The sequence below is a fragment of the Elephantulus edwardii genome, unplaced genomic scaffold, assembly GCF_000299155.1.
Source record: "Elephantulus edwardii isolate Elephantulus edwardi_28Jun2011 unplaced genomic scaffold, EleEdw1.0 scaffold00276, whole genome shotgun sequence".
Taxonomy (NCBI): domain Eukaryota; kingdom Metazoa; phylum Chordata; class Mammalia; order Macroscelidea; family Macroscelididae; genus Elephantulus; species Elephantulus edwardii.
In genome coordinates this window covers 902139-914763 of record NW_006400026.1, presented here as the reverse complement: position 1 = coordinate 914763, position 12625 = coordinate 902139, and the positions used below count along the sequence as shown (strand labels likewise).

At 44.0% G+C, this 12625-nt stretch overlaps 1 pseudogene; it reads left to right on the top strand.

Annotated features, from left to right (window-relative positions):
- The first annotated feature begins 1038 nt into the window (after positions 1–1038).
- On the top strand, positions 1039–6208 carry LOC102853156 (annotated as a pseudogene).
- Positions 6209–12625: the final 6417 nt, after the last annotated feature.

Below are 12625 nucleotides of genomic sequence, written 5' to 3'. Positions count from 1 at the left end.
CTTACTTTTCATATTTCACTGAAATTATCAAATTGTATGAGCTCAAAGTACTATTATTACATTAAACCTAATAAGACAACAAACAACAATAACAAACTTAAAACAATCAACACAAACAGTTACTATTCTTATTAAAGTCCACACTGGCTAAAATTCAATAGGAGTTTGTTCTTTATGTGCTATTCGTAAATCTCTCATAATGAAAGGAAAATTTTTTAACAATGTCCCCATACCCAGTGTTGTAAGAACCTGTACTTTTAGTCTTGTGTAAACGTTTATGTTCCAGGAACTAGCCAACCACAAAGTGAACAAATACTTACTGGGAAAAAAAAACCTGTATCTTAACTGGCATCAACAGCAAGTGGCTGACCTGGGACTGAACTTCTGCTTTTCCGAAGAGCCAAAGAGCAATCTCCACACCAAAGAACCCCTAGACCCTCTATAAAAACCCCTTGCTTTCTTGGCTCGGGGTCGACTCCCCTGTCTCCTGTGTGAGATACTGGTCAACCCGGAGCTCCGCCAATAAAAGTCTCGTGTGTTTGTAACAAGTGTTTCTGGTGTGAGTTGCTCTGGGCTGTGCTAGACAGCAGGATCGAGGAAAGTCCTGGATTGGGGTCTTTCATTTGGGGGATCGTCTGGGATTGGCGCGACCACCTGCAACCCCACCAACCATTTGGAGGTAAGAGGATCCTCAATTTTTCTCTGTCTGTGCGGTGCCGCCAAACCTGTGTGTCCATAAGTCTGTTTTACTTTCAGTTTGTGGCTGCCGTGAGCCCGTCAGGGCCAGACGACTGTGGTGGGCAGACGTGCCTGAGGACCACAAGCCATAGCCCTGGGTAGACGTCCCTTTGGGTGGAATATGGATCCAGATGCTTTGATGGTCTCTGATCCGTCTGAGGGGCTTAGAGTGTCCCACCTGAGAGGAGGGGCCCGGAGGGCTCTCCCGTCTGAAGCGGCTTTCAGCTGGTTGTCACCAAGAGACCTTCTTGTGTGTCTTGTATTTCTTGTGAGTGTCTGCTGTGTTCTGTGGGGACTAATATGGGACAGACAGTGATGACTCCTTTATCTTTGACTTTAGGACATTTTTCTGAAGTAAGAACCAGGGCTAATAATCTCTCTGTCAATGTTAGAAAAGGACCCTGGCAAACCTTCTGTTGCTCTGAGTGGCCCACTTTGGGAGTCGGTTGGCCACCAGAGGGAACATTTAACCTAACCATCATTTTGGCAGTTAAAGATCTTGTTTTCCAGGAAGGACCAAGCATGCATCCTGACCAACAGCCATACATCATTGTGTGGCTGGACTTGGTGCAGAATCCACCGTCATGGGTAAAACCCTGGGTATTGAAGAAAAGCATCATCCCTCCTCGTGCAATGGCCCTAAAAACCCGAGCACCCGAGTCTAGAGTTCCCCTGGCCTCAGGAGCTACACCCTCGGCACCACCCAAAATTTATCCTGAGATTGATAACCCACCTGAGTGGCCTGAGATGCGCCACAATCCTCCCCCATATCAGGGCCAGGATGACTCGGGTCCCCCCATGCCTGCATGTGCCCCCCAGGGACCAGCACAAGGGACCCACAGTCGGAGGGGTCTAGAGAGCCCAGACTCCACTGTGGCTCTCCCCTTACGAGTGTACGGGGGCCCCCAGAGCCAGGACAACTCCAACCCCTCCAGTACTGGCCTCTTCCCTCTGCTGACCTCTATAATTGGAAGACTAACCATCCTTCCTTTTCAGATAACCCGACAGGGCTTATTGGACTAATTGAGTCCTTCATGTTCTCTCACCAACCTACCTGGGACGATTGCCAACAACTTCTCCAGGTCCTCTTCACTACTGAGGAGCGAGAGAGAATTCAGACAGAAGCCAGGAAAAACGTCCGAGGTGCCACAGGACAACCAGTCCAGACTCCTGTGGCCATGGACGCGGGATTTCCTCTCATTCACCCCAACTGGGATTATAACACTGCTGAAGGTAGGGAGCAGCTATCTGCCTATCGCCGGGCTCTTTTAACAGGTCTCAGAGGGGCTGCATGATGCCCCACTAATTTGGCCAAGGTAAGAGAAGTCCTTCAAGGACCTACTGAACCCCCCTCTGTGTTCCTAGAAAGACCAATGGATGCCTATAGGAGATACACTCCCTTTGACCCAGTGTCAGAAGGACAAAAAGCAGTAGTAGTTATGGCTTTCATTGGACAGTCCGCTCCAGATATTAGAAAGAAACTACAGTGCATAGAGGGGTTGCAGGATTTTACATTAAGAAATGTAGTAAAAGAAGCTGAGAAAGTGTACCATAAGAGAGAGATGGGGAAAGAGAAGGCAGAGAGAGAAAAGAAAGAAAGAGAGGAACGAGAGGACCGGCAGGACCACTGCCAAGAGAGGAATTTGACAAAAATCTTGGCCGCAGTAGTAAGTGAAAAAGAGGGAGGTAGAGCAGGGTCTAGACAGACAGGGCACCTGGGCACTAAGGGATTGAAACAATATGAAAAGAAACTGCAGTTGGACAAAGACCAGTGTGCATATTGCAAAGACAAAGGACACTGGGCTAGAGAGTGTCCTAAGAAAAAGAATAAGCTGTCAAAAATTCTCACCCTAGATGAGGACTAGGGGAGACAGGGCTTGGATTCCCTCCCCAAGCCTAGGGTAACCATATCTGTGGGGGGACCACCGTTGACTTCCTAGTAGACACGGGGGCACAACATTCAGTTCTGAAGCAGTCCCTAGGGAAGATTAGCACAAAGAAGTCAGTAGTGCTAGGGGCCACTGGACAAAAATTCTGTCCATGGACCACGGAATGGACTATAGATCTAGGAAAAAATCAAGTGACCCACTATTTTCTTGTTATACCGGAGTGCCCAGCTCCACTCTTAGGAACAGATCTCCTAACTAAACTGAAAGCCCAAATTCAGTTCACTCCAAGGGGGCCCGAAGTTACCTGGGAAAACAACAAGCCCAGCACCCTAGCCCTATTAGTTCAACTAGAAGAAGAATATAGGCTCCATGAACGAGAGACAGAGGCTAAAGATTCGGACCTCGTAGATTGGTTAAAATAATTCCCAGAAGCCTTGGCAGAAACAGGGGGGTTAGGAATGGCTAAAAATGCTCCACCAATAGTAGTAGAATTAAAAGCGGATGCCTCCCCAATTAGGGTTAGACAATACCCTATGAGTAAAGAAGCCAGGGAGGGGATCCGACCACACATCCTCAGGTTGATAAAACAAGGGGTCCTAGTGCTGTGCCAATCCCCCTGGAACACTCCTCTCCTCCCTGTGAAAAAGCCAGGGACAAATGACTACCGGCCAGTGCAGGATCTAAAAGAAGTAAATCAGAGAGTACAGGACATACACCCCAGAGTTCCTAACTCTTACACCCTCCTCAGCATGCTGTCACCCGAAAGAAAATAGTATTCTGTCTTAGACTTGAAAGATGCTTTTTTCTGCCTGAGGTTGCATCCCGCTAGCCAAGCCATCTTTGCCTTTGAATGGAGAGACCCTGAGGCCGGAATAACTGGACAATTAACGTGGAGCTGATTAGCATAAGGGTTCAAGAACTCACCAACCCTCTTTGATGAGGCCCTGCACCGAGACCTCAGTGAGTTCCAGACCAGCAACCCTCAAGTGACTTTGTTACAGTATGTAGATGACCTGCTCCTAGCTGCCCTAACCAAAGAGGAATGCTTTGAAGGTACAAAGAAGCTTCTAATAGAGCTGGGGACTTTAGGCTATCGTGCCTCAGCCAAAAAGGCCCAGCTGTGCAAAACTGAAGTAACTTACTTAGGGTATGTACTGAGAAATGGCCAAAGGTGGCTAACAGAGGCCCGGAAAAAGACTGTGATGCACATCCTGACTCCAACCTCACCGAAGCAGGTAAGGTAATTCCTAGGGACAGCCGGGTTTTGCTGCTTGTGGATACCCGGGTTTGCCTGCTTGGCAGCCCCCCTATATCCTCTAACCAGAAACCAGGAACAATTCACCTGGAATCCTGAACATCAGACGGCCTTTGAGGACATTAAGAAAGCCTTGCTTTCAGCTCCCACCCTCACCTTGCCAGATCTGACCAAGCCATTTACTTTATACATAGATGAAAGAGGTGAGGTGGCTAAAGGTTTGTTGTTGCAAGCTCTGGGACCTTGGAAACAGCCAGTGACCTATTTGTCCAAGAAACTAGATCCAGTGGCCAGTGGTTGGCCAGTCTGCCTGAAGGCCATTGCAGCTGCCGCGGTCCTAGTAAAAGATGCAGACAAATTGACCATGGGGCAGCATATCACTATCATAGCCCGTCATGCATTACAAAGCATCATTCAACAACCACCTGACCGATGGATGACTAACGCCCGCCTTACTCACTATCAGAGCCTACTCCTCACGAACAGGGTGGCCTTTGGAGCCCCAGCCATCCTAAACCTGGCGACCCTGCTGCTTGCGGAAGGGGACCCAGAACCCTGCCATCGCTGGGATGAAATTTTAGCAGAAGAAACCAGCACCTGGAAAGACCTAAGAGACCAGCCTTGGCCTGGGTGCCCAACCTGGTTCACTGACGGCAGCAGCTTCGTCAAGAACGGTAAGCGGGTAGCCAGGGCAGCAGTGGTGGATGGGAAGAAAGTCATTTGGGCTGACAGTCTACCTGAAGGGAGCTCCGCACAGAAAGCCGAGCTAGTGGCCCTTACTCAGGCATTAAAACTGGCAGCAGGAAAGACTATAAACAACTACACAGATAGCCGGTGTGCCTTCGCCACAGCCCATATTCATAGGGCCATTTACAGACAGCGAGGTCTTCTTACCTCAGCAGGAAAAGAAATCAAGAACAAGGAAGAAATCCTAGAATTGTTAGATGCTCTACACCTGCCAAAGAAAGTAGCCATCATGCACTGTCCAGGGCACCAGAGAATTCAGGATGTTGTAGCCAAAGGAAACCAGATGGCGGACGAAGCCACCAGGTTAGCAGCTGAGAAAATCCCGACGTTAGCCACTAACATCTGTGAACTCTGGTGGCCCCCAATGTCCGATACTAGTTTTCAGTATTCTGAAGAAGATGAACAGGAACTGTTTCGCTTAGGATTGACCAATAAGAACTCGGAAGGAGCTATAATAGACCAAGAGAACAAAAAAGTTCTTCCTCAGAAAGAAGGTAAAGAGTATGTAAAACAAATACACTATCTGACTCACTTAGGAGCAAAGAAATTAAAAGCCCTCATCAAAACCTCTGAGTTCTGAATATTAAAACTAAGTAAAATCGTTCAAGAAATTGTAGAAAACTGTAAAGCCTGTGCCTTAACAAATGCAAAGACCGCTGTCGAGTCAACTGGTAAGAGACTGAGAGGAAACCAACCTGGAGCATACTGGGAAGTAGATTTTACTGAAGTAAAAGTCACGATTTATAAGTATCTGCTAGTATTTGTAGACACCTTCTTAGGACAGGTTGAAGCATTCCCCACCAAGCAAGAAACTGCGAATGTAGTAGCTAAGAAAATCTTAGAAGAAATTTTTCCATGATTCAGGATCCCTAAGGTAACTGGGTCAGACAATGGCCCAGCCTTTGTTGCCCAGGTAAGTCAGGGACTGGGCAAACAACTGGGGATAAATTGGAAATTGCATTGTGCTTATAGACCCCAGAGCTCAGGTCAGGTAGGAAGGATGAATAGAACTCTAAAAGAGACCTTAACCAAAGTAGCTGTTGAGACCATCGTACAGGATTGGATTGCTCTCCTTCCCTTCGCACTGTTCTGTGTGCGAAACACCCCAGGGAAATTTACTCTCACCCCTTTTGAAATTATGTACGGGGGGCCACCTCCTCTTACTGATGTAAAATATCATAGTGTTGATGCTATAGCCTCCACCCCATTGTTAACCCGCTTAAAAGCTTTAGAATTGGTTCAAAAGGAGACCTGGCCAATGCTCCAAAAAGCTTATACTGATAAGTTGTCTCCCCTCCCTCATAATTTTCAGGTTGGAGATAAAGTCTTAGTCCACAGGCATCAGGTCAGCAGCCTCGAACCTCACTGGAAAGGACCCTATCAGGTGCTGCTAATTACCCCCACAGCTGTCAAGGTAGACGGAGTAGCAGCTTGGGTCCATGCCTCTCATGTCAAGACAGCTCCGACCAGCGAAAATGACCAGTGGACTTTGGAAAGGACTGACAATCCTTTTGCGCCTTCATCGGGACAACCGCAAGTAACCATAACCCACATGCCCCTCACAACCTTACCTGGGTAGTCCAATCTCAAACAGGGAATGTTGTATGGTCTATCTCCAAAATCGCCACCCCCTGGACCTGGTGGCCAGATCTGTACCCTGACCTCTGTAAGTTAGCCATTGGAGCCCCTGCAGACTGGGACGTAGAAGGAAACCTTAACCCCACTGCCCCCTCATATCCCACTCCCTCAGACGCTCTAGGTCTTCTTGCCCCTGCCCTCGTCGGAGGATGAGCAGGTTGTGGAAATCGGAGACGTAGAATGGCCCTGAGATATTTCTCTTTCTATGTCTGTCCGGGAGACACGACATAAATACATGAGGGCTGACCCGTATGTGCGGGTCTCAGAGTTATTTCTATTGTCGAAGCTGGAGATGTAAAACGACTGGAAATACTTACTGGAACCCCACCTCTTCTTGGGATTTCATAAATGTAACAGCCAACTATTCCCTTGTTAACCCAAGAGATACTGCCTCCAAAGATCAAGCAGAAGCTGAATAGAATAGTTGGTGTCACCCCCTAAAAATCTCTTTCACAGATCATGGTAAAAAAGTCCGTCAATGGCAGTCAGGATATTGGTGGAATCAGACTTTACATAGAATGCTATGATAATGGGCTATTGTTTATAATAAAACTACTTGATCGCCCTCTGCAGAATATAGCAATAGGCCCTAACCCTGTGCTTGCAGGGCCCTCCCCAGCGAAGAAATCGCCTCTTGCCCCACCCCAGAGCCAGCCCACCTTAACTTCACCCATGCCCCCGAAAAGAGTGGAGGGGCGGCCCACCTCTATAAGAGACCGTCTCCTCAATTTAATTAAAGGAGCTTTTAGTGCCCTAAATAATACCAACCCCCAAATGATTGATTCTTGTTGGTTGTGTTTAGCCACCAACCCGCCTTACTATGAAGGTATCGCAGTAACAGGAACATATAAAAACACCACTGAACATAATAACTGCACTTGGGATACTGAGACAAAGTTAACTTTAACTGAAGTTCCCCCCTCCAAGGGATACTTAGTTCCAAATGTCGGATATTGGTGGGCCTGCAATACTGGATTAACCCCGTGTGTCTCTTTAGCTGTTTTTAACTCTAACTCTGGTTACTGTGTATTAGTTTATCTGATGCCCCGAGTATACTATCACCCTGATAATGAATTTGTTAATTAATTTGATCATGCACCTGAGCGCCGTTTTCACAGAGAACCTATTACTATGACCCTAGCAGTCTTATTAGGAGTAGGAGGAATAGCTGCAGGAATAGGTACAGGGACTTCAGCACTCGTCTATGGGCAACAACAATACCATGAGTTAAAAACAGCCATAGACGAAGATCTTCGGGCTTTAGAGTCATCAATTACTCCGCTGAAAGAATCTCTGACCTCCTTATCTGAGATAGTATTACAGAATAGAAAAGGGCTAGATTTATTATTCCTCAAAGACGGGGGTCTCTGTGAAGCGCTAAAAGAAGAATGTTGCTTTTATACTGACCATTCAGGAGTAATAGAAGATTCCATGCAAAAGCTAAGAGAAAGGTAAGACAAAAGAAAACGAGATCGAGAATCTCAGCAAACATGGTTTGAGAGCTTATTTTATAAATCCCCATGGTTAACTACTCTTGTATCTACCCTTATAGGTCCTTTGATACTCCTGTTTATATTGTTATTAATTGGGCCTTGTATTATAAATAAGCTTGTTACCTTTGTTAAAGATCGCATCAGTACTGTTCAATTAATGGTTCTAAGACAACAATATAAAAATATGAGAGTCTGACTACGATGATACAGCCACCAGAGATTCTTGGTTCTACGATTAGAATCTTGTACTAAAAGAAGTGGGGAATGAAAGGAAAATTTTTGAACAACGCCCCCACACCCAGTGTTGTAAGAACCTGTACTTTTAGTCTTGTGTAAACGTTTGTGTTCCAGGAACTAGCCGACCACAAAGTGAACAAACACTGAAAAAAAAAACCCCTGTATCTTAACTGGCATCAACAGCAAGTGGCTGACCTGGGACTGAACTTCTGCTTTTCTGAAGAGCCAATGAGCAATCTCCATGCCAAAGAACCCCTAGACCCTCTATAAAAACCCCTTGCTTTCTCGCCTCGGGGTCGACTCCCCTGTCTCCTGCGTGAGATACTGGACAACCTGGAGCTCCACCAATAAAAGCCTCGTGTGTTTGCAGCAAGTGTTTCTGGTGTGAGTTGCTTGGGGCCACGCTAGACAGCAGGATCGAGGAAAGTCCTGAATTGGGGTCTTTCAATAACATTATACCAAGTTTTAAAGTTTGACTACACTCTACCTACTGGCTTTAACCTGTAATGTCACTATACATACTGAAACAACTGCAAAAATTACTTTTCTCTTACTTTTACCCCTGAACTCTTAAGTAATTCTTTACAAAAGAAATATATTGAGCTTCAGAGGATGGGGCGTCCCCCATGACTCTTTATCAATTCTACCTCTGAATTTTTAATACGTTTTCAGAGGGTGGGGTATAGTCCCCATGAAATATTTTTCTTCCCTTAAATTTGCCCTTTAAGGGGTGAGAGAATCCTCGTGAAATTTTTTTCTAATTCTATCCTTAACTTCCAAGGAGTGAAGATTCTCTCATGACCCTGTTTTTAATTTTCCCGAAAGTTTCACCTACCCTGAGCGAATTCCCTTTCGGTTCCTGGTGTCTGCTCGAAAAACAGAAAGAAAAGAGAAACCACCATCTTATCCAAAGAAAAACCACCACCTTGTCCCAAGTTTGGGCACCAGAATGTTGCAGACTGAGGGTCCCAAAGAATGAAATAATTTTATAATTATTAATAATGAGACAGACTACCAGGAATGATATAGAACAGAGAGTGTGAAAAACAGGGGGTCAACAGTCCCCATGACTGAAGGCCCCAAGCTATGTTTCTCTGAGTATTTATTTAGAATCATAAGGAAGGTAAGCAAAGTAAAATCACAAGGAAGTACAAAGCAAAAACAAAGGATAATGGTGAAGTCTTTTACAGATAAGGCCAAGTTCCTCTTTATGCTAATCTCAAGAGGGAGGGATTCATTTGACACAAACTAAGAAAAATGTTGACTCCTAGGGAATGCCCCAATGCCACAAGGTGACCTTCAGCTTGTATTAAGCCTCCCTCATTTCCCTATACAGCATTTGGTCTACTATTATTAAATTTGATATTCGGCTTCCCTCAGGACATGATACTGAGAAGGGTAGAAAACTAGCCACGGAGAGGAAGACCCTCCAACAGATGGATTGACACAGTGATTGCTGCAATGGGATTTTGTGTGTCAGAAAGCGTGAGAATGGCAGAGGATAGAACAGGATTCAGATCTCTTGTTCATAGGATCACTATGAGTCATGCTTGACTCACTGGCACCTAACAACAACGATAACAACACAAAGAATCTTCTCAGAAAACAATGCTGTAAAACTACAAATTAATGACAAGAGGGTAAAACTTATAAAACAAGCCACAAAAGCTAATTAATATACTCTTAGGACACAGTTGATCCATCTCATTGAAGGTCTTCCTCTCTTGCACTGTCCCTCCACTCTCCCAAACATGATGTACCTCTCCAAGGACCACTCCCTACGTTCAACATGCTCAAAGTATGCCAGACAAAGCTTCAGAATCCTTGATTCCAAGGAATAGCCTGGCTTCACCCTCTCCAGGACAAAACTGTTTGTTCTAAAGTCTATGCTATCACTCTTCTCCAGCTCCACAGCTCAAAGGCATCAATTCTCTTTCCATCATCCCTAGTCACTGTCCACCTGTCCAATGCATAGCATGCAATTACAAAGGCTATAGCTCAGATCAGGCACACCTTAGTCTTCAGCCTGAAGACATTAGTCTTCAGTACTCTGGAGAGGTCCCTCATAGCTGACTTTCCCAATGCAATTCTTCTCTTGATTTCCTGACTGCTGGTACCAAGAGTGTTGACTATGGAGCCAAGCAAACTAAAACTGTTAACAATCTCAATTTCTTCACTATCCATACTGATGCTGCCAATTGGTCCAGTGGTGAAAATCTTTGTTTCCTTGATGTTGAGCTTCTATCCGTATTGAAGGCTGCAGTCCTTGACCCTCTGCAGCAAGCACTTCAGGTCCTCCTCAATTTCACCAAGCAGGGTTGTGTTATCTGCTTAATACAGGTTATTGATGAATCTTCCACCAATCCTGATGCCACATTGTTCCTCATACAGCCCAGCTCCCAGGATGATGTGTTCTGCATACAGATTGAAAAGGTATGGAGACAGAATACATCCATGGCGGACCCCCTTCCTGATTCTGAACCAAGAATTGTCTCCCTACTCTGTCTTGATGACTACCTCTTGGTCCAAGTATAGGTTTTTCATCAGCACAATCAAATGTTATGTGATTCTCATTCTTCTCAGAGTCAGCCATAGCATGTTTTGATCCACACAGTCAAAAGCCTTTGATAGTCCTCTGGTACTCTCTGTCTTCTGCCAAGGTCCATCTAACATTAGCTATATTACCCCTAATACCATGACTTCTTCTAAATCCAGCCTGCACATCTGGCAGTGTGTCGGAGATGGTGAGGTTGGCACAGAATAGTGCAATGTTTAGGGCTCTTGTACATAGGGTCGCTATGAGTTGCAAGCTACTCGATGGCACACAACAACAACAACAACAACAGAACACAGTTTGGTTACAGAAGAAATAAAAAATGAAATAAAAAAAGTTCCTCAAAACAAATGATAAATGAAAATACAACATGCCAAAAATCTCTGAGATAAAGCTACAGCAATCTTTATTCATAGGAATAGGCAAGGACATAAAAACGAAGTAAGAGGCAAAATTAATGACCTAACTCAACACCTCTATCAAATAGAAACAGATAAACAACCTAACTTCCCAGCCTCTAGAAGAAAGGAAATTATAAGAACAAGATCTGAAAATCTGTAAGATAGCGAGAAAAAAAAATTGAAACCATCAAAGAGCTAGTTCTTTGAAAGTGTCAATAAAATTGTCTAATCACTGGCAAATTTAAACAAAGGAAAAGAAGATGCAAATAACTCAAATAAGAAATGATAGAGGTCTCATTACAACAGAATCATATGAAATTGAATCAATTATATCAGAATGTTATGTAAAGCTATACTCTGATACATTTCAAAACACAGAGAAAATTGACAAATTCCTTGAAACTCATACCCTACCCAGATTGACACAAACGGATGTAGAACACATGAAGAGACACATGGCAAAAGAAGAAATTGAGTAAGTCATAAAAAGACTCCCACCCAAAAAAGTCTTGGCCAAGATGGCTTCATGGATGAATTCTACCAAACATTCCAAGAACTATCACCAATTCTATTTACATTAGCTTAAAAAATAGAAAAAGAAGGAACACTCTAAGAGTCATTCTATGAACCTTAAACCAAAACCGGGCAAAGACATTGCAAAAAAGAAAACTTTGGACCAATATCTCTCATGAACATAGATGTAAAAATTCTTAAAAGATTCTTGCCCAATAGAATCAAACAGAACATTTTTAAAAAATCATCAGGACTAAGTGAGTTGATAACCAATATTAAAGACTGGTTCAACATAAAAGAAACACAGCTTATCACATTAACAAAGCAAAGAACAAGAACCTCAGAATCATATCAATTGATGGAAAAAAAGGCCTTTGGCAAAATTTAACACACTTTCCTGAAAAAAAAAACACTCAGAAAAATAGGAAGAGAAAGGTATTTTCTCAACATGTTTTTGTTGTTAGGTACCATCAAGTCAAGCACAACTCATAGCAACCCTATGAACAAAAGACCTGAACCCTGTTCTATCCTGCACCATCCTCACACTTCCTGACACACAAGATCCCATTGCAGCAGTGGCCATATCAACCCACCCTTCCCCCTTTAGACTTTTGTAAACATCTTGCTAGTTACCTTCTATTTTTTCCAATAATTGTCTTATGAGACTGAATTAGTTTATGCACCATAATGTTCTCTAGCCTCTCCCTTGTTAGTTTCAATCTTTTCTCTATCTCCATAAGAATATAAGGAAGAACTGTTAATGCCACTATAATTCAAATATATACACCAATGTGTCAACAGAGAACTGCCAGATGTGCAAGCTGGATTTAGAGAGGTCATGATACTAGGGATATTACAGCTAATGTTAGATGGATCTTGGCAGAAAGCAAACAATACCAGAAGAATGTCTATCTGTGCTTCATTGACTATGCAAAGGCTTTTGACTCTGTGGATCACAACAAGCTGTTGCTGACTCTGAGAAGAATAGGAATAACAGAACATTTGATTGTGCTAATGTGAAACATATACTTGTACCAAGAGGCAGTCATCAGAACAGAGCAAGGAGACACTACATGATTTGCACAATGGAATACTATGCTGCATTAAAAAACAAGGAACTCATGCAATACTACTCAAAATGGCTGACTCTGGAGAACATT